This window comes from Pundamilia nyererei, unplaced genomic scaffold (assembly GCF_000239375.1).
Source record: "Pundamilia nyererei isolate P.nyererei 1_Seehausen unplaced genomic scaffold, PunNye1.0 scaffold00188, whole genome shotgun sequence".
In the NCBI taxonomy this organism is placed as follows: Eukaryota; Metazoa; Chordata; class Actinopteri; order Cichliformes; family Cichlidae; genus Pundamilia; species Pundamilia nyererei.
Genome location: NW_005187589.1, coordinates 510,012 through 518,298, shown reverse-complemented (window position 1 = coordinate 518,298; position 8,287 = coordinate 510,012).

Genomic DNA, 8,287 nt, shown 5'->3' with positions numbered 1-8,287 from the left:
ATTATTATTATCATCATCATTATTATTGTTATTATTATCATCATCATTATTATTATCATAATCAGTTGGGCCACGTCCCAATTTAAAAGCAGTGCCTGAGCAAAGAACAACATGAGCACCAGTCCCAGTCAGGGATGAAAACTATATAAAATGCAAATTATGACCGAGGTCATAACAGTCAGGCAGCAGAGAGTTCTTATTCATATCGAAATGCAAGCCAACACATTTTTCCCACACTGGTGCAAACTCTACTAATACTCACATGAAGTGAAATCATGCTGAGTGTATGGGGTAGACTTGCAGTAATAGTTAGTGTGATGCACCATCACTTCCCACACAATACATGAAAACACACTTGTACAGAATGCCTTCAGCTGGTGGACTGTTACAGAGCATCAGTTTAGTGTTTACTTGTGTTTCCCAGTCAGGGGTGAGAGGATCAGAGACACCCAGGGGGTGGAGGCACCACGCAAGTTAATGTTTCGCATCCAACAGATTAAGAGCAAGCCACTAGACATTAAGTCGAGGGAGACACAAGGGAGTGAAGGGAAATGGATCAGAGAAATTACTATGCACTCACTTCAGGAAAGACATATTCAGCTGCAAAAAGCCTTGCAAAGAACCGTCATTAGCGAGTGGCACATTCACCAGTGCTGTGTGGGAAATAAGAAGAACAGAGTTTTGCTCAGCTGGCTCTTAGCCTGTTCCACATGCGGGAATCAGAAACATTGTAAATGTGGAAAATGTGATATGCATCTTGTCTTGACATATATCAAAACAGAATAAAATCAGTATGTGACTATTTTAATACTATTGAGACCTTCATAAAAAAACAAACCTGTATTTCATGACTTTTTAAATATCTATCCAATGCTAAGAACGCTCCCAGTGTAATCATTTCGAGACCGGGACACTTGCATGCACTGTGATTGGTGTGCTCCCTAAGTTTAACATGGGACCTTAGATAATTGTTTAATTGCTCCTTTTTACTCCTGTTTTACTTCTTTGTGTCATATTACCAACCTCAGTGCTTGCAACTGAAAATGGGAGGTGAAGTTAATCTTCAATGTCACGTCTCTGAAATGTTTAAAAATGTAAAGCATAGCTCACTGCTGATGGTCAGAGGCTCAGTGGTGTGCAAAAAACGAAGACTTACAAGTCAAATCAATTCATTCAGACTGTTTTAAAAATAACAGAAGCTGACCAAAGTGACTTCCAAACATCCCAGGTCTCCAAAAATTTGGAAACACAAATTTCCCATAAAAATGACTGCCAAGCAAAAAACAATATTATAAATGTGATAAATTAACAGAAAATTAACGTTGGTGTGTAAAGAAGACTCCCTACTGCAGTCTGTTAGGTCATGGCGTTATCTTTGTGCCACTATTCTGAGCGCACGTAAAAAAGGTTTGCAGGTGTAAGTGTTGCATTCTGAGGAGAAATTAATTTTGAGCGAAGAAAAGCTGAATTTGAGTGAACAAAATTCATTGCTGCGTGCAAAACATGTATTTCAGTGTTTGCTATTATCCAGCCCCTCTCGCTCAGTTTTTGCACTTGCGCTCCCCTAACTCTGTTTTGTCGCTCGTCCTCAGGTAGCTCCGGTGCGCCATCTATCCTCCCGCATACCTCAGCTCCGTTTCATCCCCTCGGCTCTGTCTCCTCGCACATTTTCCCGGCCACTGTACATAGCTCCTTCCCTTGTAAATATTCACTGTAAATAAATCTGCTTCACCGCTTCGATCCTGTGGCCGTGTGTGTTTCTGCCACTAAATCCACCCGTTTAAATTCCCCTAACACTATTTGATGAACAGTTATTGATTAGAGCCAGAAAAATATTCAGTTGTATTTATATATAATTTTATTTATATAGTGCCAAATCACAACAACAGTGTACCAAAAACGTCCTGAAGGAAATGTGGTGATATTATGTCTAGAGGACAGTGGGTGAAATCATATTGTACAGCAGGGTGGATTAAACTGGTTGAAATTGATGGAGCTCACTGACTGACCAGTGCATCTCTGACGATTCTGAAACTGGGGATAAAACGATAGCTCAGTGTGTTAATTTTGTCAGTGAAGAAATCTAAACTCTTGATTTGCAGAGAAATATGTTAATATGTTAATATTAACTGCAATAACCTTTCATTTGTCTTTTTTGTACTCTGTTCTTCTACAAGCTTGTCTAAGTGCACTGGTAGACTCAGTCATCCAGAGAGTACCAACAGTGATATGCAATGTTAACATGCGTTACAGAAAGTGTCCCTGTAGGAGGCAAGGATGGCACCTGGTATTTCTGAATGCATTGAAGGAACCTGTAACAGTACCTGCAGCAGTGTTGTCACAATAACCTTTTGTTTCATGTTGTAATCTTCACATGCTTAATCCAAAGCACAGCAGATTGGCTCGAGCAGCTGGGAGAACAGAATGGCTGGGTGATGGTGAGGAGGAAGCATAGTCCTAAACAGATACCATCGGTACACCACGAACTCATCCATGTCCAATCTCTTTTCCCCACTCGGTGACACACAGGCCAAGGAACAAACTGGTTACTGGGGATTCTGTTTTGAGACAGGTGAAGACAAAGACACCAGCAACCACAGTCAACTGTCTTCCAGGGCCGGAGCAGGCCGGGAATGAATAAAATTATAATTCACATAAGCAGTGTTGACACCCGGTTACATCAATTGGTGGTTAATGAATTTTACCAAAACAATGTCGAACTCTGTCATTTTCTCCGGTCCCCCCCCCCTCCACCCCAGTCAGACCAATTTAAGGCATGTTAAATTGCTGGCTTTCTGAGTTGTGTCCAAAAAATGATGTAGGCTTTGTAGAAAATTGGGAAACTACCTGAGCAAAATCTCATCTTCTTAGGACAGACGACATCCATCTCACTTTGGATGGAGCAGATCTTATTTCTAGAAATCTGGCCATATTCATTTAAAACCCCCAAAGCATGACCGTAAATGGAGAGTTGTCATCACACACTAAGATTAACCATTAGAGAGTTCTGTGCTAAGACAAGTTTGGTTGTGGGGTGTGGTTTGTTGCTCAGCTGCAGGGGGCCGGTGCAGCAGCGGGTTCAGGATGTGGTGTCAGAGGAGGCTGACTCACATACATCCAATCATGTCTCCCCTGTAAAAGATGTTGCTGGGACCCAGAGACCCTTGTTACGTTCTAGGTCTAGGCGTGATTGCTACTTTACAAATCTATTTACAGCTATTTACAAAACTACAATACCAACACCACAATGATCACGACCCCTGACAACCTGAAACACAGGGCTTAAATACATAGAGGGAGCAATCAGGGAATGGACAACAGGAGGGAAACACAGCTGGGGCAAATCAGAACTGACGAGACAAGGAAGCGTAAACTGAACACACTGAGATAAGACAGAGACCTTCAAAGTAAAACAGGAAACACATAACAGTCATGCCTAACACAAAACACTGACAACATTGGATCGTAACATTTCCCCCCACCCAAAAATCAAACATTTAACCCCAAGTGAAAATGTTTGATTCATACAGAAGAAGGCCGGACGGGCCCCTCGGACCCTCCGGCGACGGCGGAAGGCTGAAGCGGTCCCTGTTTGTTACTGCCCACTGTACCCTCTGTATGGTTTATAAAACTCTGCGTGGGAAGAAAACTTCTTTCTACAGCAAAAAATTTAACTTCAAACCTGAGCGAGCAGCGAGCACGCTGCCACGGGAATGTGACATTCACAGAGAAACCCCCGGATCCCCCCAGTGACATGACCGCTGTGGGCAAACCTCCACCCGCCCCACTCCTGCTAAACAGGTGACAGTAGATTTAAGAGCTGCTGAGTCTGTGATTTTATTTCTTTTTTGTTGTGTTTTACTTGCATCTATTTGAAAGAGTAAACACAAAACATTATTTTATTTTATCTGCTGGATTATGCAGAACATAGGTTTAAATGTTAAACACATTGCTTCCAGTCAAAGACTGTTGATAGAATGTAATGTTTGCTTGATGCACAAAGTTAAAAGATTAAAACAATTTTAAGGAGCGGTTTTCCATTTGATTACATTTTATATGATGGAATATGAATAGAAATAGAACTGGGCTGAAAGGTCTGTCAGTTTATTACGTACTCAGGTTGTGTATCGTAACTAAGTAACTAATTACTTCTGAAAGTAAGTAATCAGTAAAGTAACAGGATTACTTTTTTGGAGAAGTAATCAGTAGTTAGTTACTAATTACTTTTTTAAAGTAACTTGACCAACTCTGCTGGGACCTGAGGTGAAGGGTGTGTTGAATTTGCTACAGAAGCTGGAAAGCTGCACAGGGGAAACCCAGCCAATAGAGACGTCCAAACCTGCAACGCTGCTCATGTCGGGTCCCTCATTGTCACGGTGGTGCCGAAACCCGAGCCGGGACGTGGCGGAACCACGACCGGCCCAGCCATTTGAGGCGCTGTCTAGGAAGGGGGCCGAGCTGGTGGTTATGATGCAGGAGCAGGCGGTGTTTCATTGCCAGTTAAAATGGCTGCGGGCCCAGTCTGAGCACCAGACATAGGTCGGGCTGGTTCCACCACCCCCATTAGTATCCCTCTACTGCATGGGGGAGGGAGATGATCGCCACACCTTCCTGGAGGTCTTTCAGGCCATGGAGGTGGCACGCTATTACCCGGAGGAGGAGTGGGCGCTGAGGCTGCTCCGACTGCTGTCCGCCGAAGCCCAGGCAGTGGCTCTCAGCCTGCCCACAACAGTGAAGAGCAGCTTCTGTCTGGCAGCCGGTTGTGGACCGCTTAGGCCTCATGCTGTAGGACTACCACTGGTGTTTCCAGGAAGGACAGATGGGGCCGGAGAACCGGCCTTTCGCCTACGCTAGGCAGCTCGGCAACATGGTGAGGCAGTGGCTCCAACCCGGGCCTGCTGGAGGGAATGTGCATGTAGACCCTGGTCCACCAAACCCTGGTTTGACCCTGGGCCAAGGATTCCTTGTTGGAAGCAGAGAGGCTGGAAGTTAAATGTGTGCATGGGGATATTCACGAATATCCTATAGTGCCGCTTAAATACAAGGGCCAAACACACCTAGAGTAAGAGCTACAGTTAGCCTGCGCCTCACACGTCCCTTAATTCTGGGGATAGATTGGCCCTTGTTGAATAGTGTGTTGGGGGCAGTGTGTGGGGATGTGTTCATGACCTTCATGTCTGTGCTGCTAGATGGGGCCTGATTATTTAAGAGCTTCTATGTGAGGAGCAGGATTTTGAATTCTGGATTTAACAGGAAGCCAAAACAGGAGAAATCTGCTCTCTCTTTCTAGTCCCTGTCAGGACTCTTGCTGCAGCATTTTGGATCAGCTGAAGGCTTTTCAGTGAGTTTTTTGGACATCCTGATAATAATGAATTACAGTCGTCCAGCCTGGAAGTAATAAATGCATGAACTAGTTTTTCAGCGTCACTCTGAGACAGGATATTTCTAACTTTAGAGATGTTGCACAAATGGAAGAACGCAGTCTTACATATTTGTTTAATATGTGCATTGAAGGACATGTCCTGGTCAAAAATGACTCCAAGGTTCCTCACAGTGTTACTGGAGGCCAAGGTAATGCCATCCAGAGTAAGAATCTGCTTAGATACCATATTTCTAAGATTTTCAGGGCCGAGTACAATAACCTCAGTTTGATCTGAATTAAGAAGCAGAAAGTTAGCGGCCATCCAGGTCTTTATGTCTTAATAAAAGCATGCTACAGAACCCAGTCTCAGAATATTGTCATACAGCTTTCAGTTCTGTGGTGAAGCCTGTCGATCACTGACACTAGTTTCAGTTATATCGACTCTGTCTGCCGGACTGCCACTGTAGGCTTACATTTAATGTACACATTTATGACTTTTTCGCCTTTTTTTGCTTTTCTGATTGCAATTAACAACCTGTCCTGTTAGTAAATTACCCAAACCTTAATATTATCCCTTAATTTGCTCTAAACTGCATGGCTCTCCTAACATTGGACACATCATAGTGAATATGAGCACTATTCAGCACTATTTGGCAATCGCACTCACACTTTGCCATGTTAAGTAAATCTGGCTTTTAGTTGTTTAAGGAAGAAAAACACTGTGCTGGTAGACACTCAAGATTCCAGTATCATTATTGATAATGGAAAAACTGAGGCACCAAGCCATCCATAATTCTATCACTCTGCCTGTCAACAGTTGTCAGCACTTCTACTAATGTTCTGGAGTTATCGTTGGTGTTGAACGCAGCTGCAGGGTTTTGCTCCCATTCTACTTCTTGTGAAGTCCGCACTGTTGGGTTAAACGATCTGGCAGAGTTTTATACTGAAGGTAAGGGGAAAGAGGTCAGTATGGAACAAAACGAACTTCGGGATAGATGACGTGCCCTTTAACAGCGTTCATATTTCATAACTGAAGCATATCAAGATAATAAAACCTCCTGCCGCTACACAATTTTATCGGTGACTGAGTCAGGAGAGCTGTTGCTGCTGGGTTGTTCTTGCTTAAAGCACAACTTTTATTACTGAAAATATTCTTTTATGCAACATTAATGAATGAAACCTATGACGATGTAAAGATATTGTTGACTTTATGAAGGTATATGTTCACTGGCAGCACTAACAAATCTTCTGCTGCTGAGCACTGAGGTATTAAGCACTCTGCACAGAAATTTCAAGCAAGACTATTTTTAAACTCTCCTGCTAATTCACAATCTCTCTGGGTGATTACCACCAGCATAACTATGCTAATTGTTTAATAAGCACACTTGCTCGGCATCAAAGGAGAGATTTTTGCATAATATTTCCCGCAAGTTCAAAGTTGTTGTTATGCTGAACAAATGGTCCTGACTGTAGGGGTTGCTTTTAAAGGCAGAGAGAGCAGGGTTAGGAGACGGCCATGTAATTGCATAATTAAAACAAGATTATCAAAGCCAAAAGCATCGCAGTTTTGTCATATATTTGCTGTTAAAAAGCTATAGGCTCCTTCTGTGCTCTGTGCTCGAGGCTTTACAGATCTAAATTGGGCACCAGTGTCAAGTACCAAGGCATTATCTAATGTGATTTAATGTATTCACTTTCTTCTCGATAGAATCCTGTGGCTGCGTGATGAGGAAATGACTTTTTTTGTGCGTGTCTTTGAGCACGTCCTCCAACTGTCCCTGGCAGATTTCTTAATTCAGACGGAAAATTTTAGCCAAGGTTGATTGAGTTGAGTCTCCAATCTCTCTCTGCTTTCTGTCTCCTTGAGCTTCAGAGTGAAACAGTGTCTACATTCTGCTTGCTACCTGCCATGTAGTGTCTCCGGGGGGGTCACGAGGAAGGAGGATTTTTGGCGTGACAGACACAATGTCAGCCTCGGCTAAGGAAGCAGAAACCCTCGGAGGTCTGAGCTGACTGGCAGTTAGTCGACAAGGTCATGATAGCAAAACTGCCTGGATGGCTTGAAGCCACTGCGTTAATCCTCTCACTCTGCCCGCCTCTGCCCACTTCTGACAGCCTCTTGATTTCACCACATCTGGCCCTCAAACTGGAACAAAACTGCGGTTGGCATAGTGTCAGCATGCCGGTCTTATCTTTCATAAGATCCCAAACACAACTACCCTTTGCTATTGACTAAAAACACAAACTCCCTAAAACAAACAAAGATGCAATCCTAACTCCAGGACTAACTTACCTTCGAGCAAACATGACCACAGGATAACATTTGAAACCATACCTCTGGAGACCTCTCATGCTGGTGCACCATTAGACACTGTGGACCACACATATTTATAAATACATCGATGCCCCCCCCACTCACCCCCCAAAAGACAAAACAGATTGTCCTTCATGAGCAATGAATCATCCACCCACTGTGTTATGTCAGAATTTGTAAAGTAGACATTTCATGAATAGAATCTCACATTCCTTCGTTCTCTCCCTCCATTTATGTCATCATCCCACTCCTTTCTTCTCATTTCCCTCAGTGTTTAATGTTTAATTTAAACCTCTAGTGCAGAGCAGAATCAACAAGAGTGTGTCAGACCTGCAAAGTTCCACAGCGCCCTCACATGGATGTGAGATGGATGAGTTTTCCTGCAGCCACACATGGAAAGACACAAGCCTACTATTTGCCAAGGAGGTGTAAGGCACCGTCTTTGCTATGCTTATTCAGGAAGCAATTATGTAAGTTGTCATTACACACACTTTAATCCCCTCCACTCTACTGCTGTGATAGACAGCTGGCATCAAAGTGTGAGCGAGGTAAAGAAGAGAGGAAATAGGCAGCAGGGAAGTGTGAGAGTTATCATCATACACACATTCCTG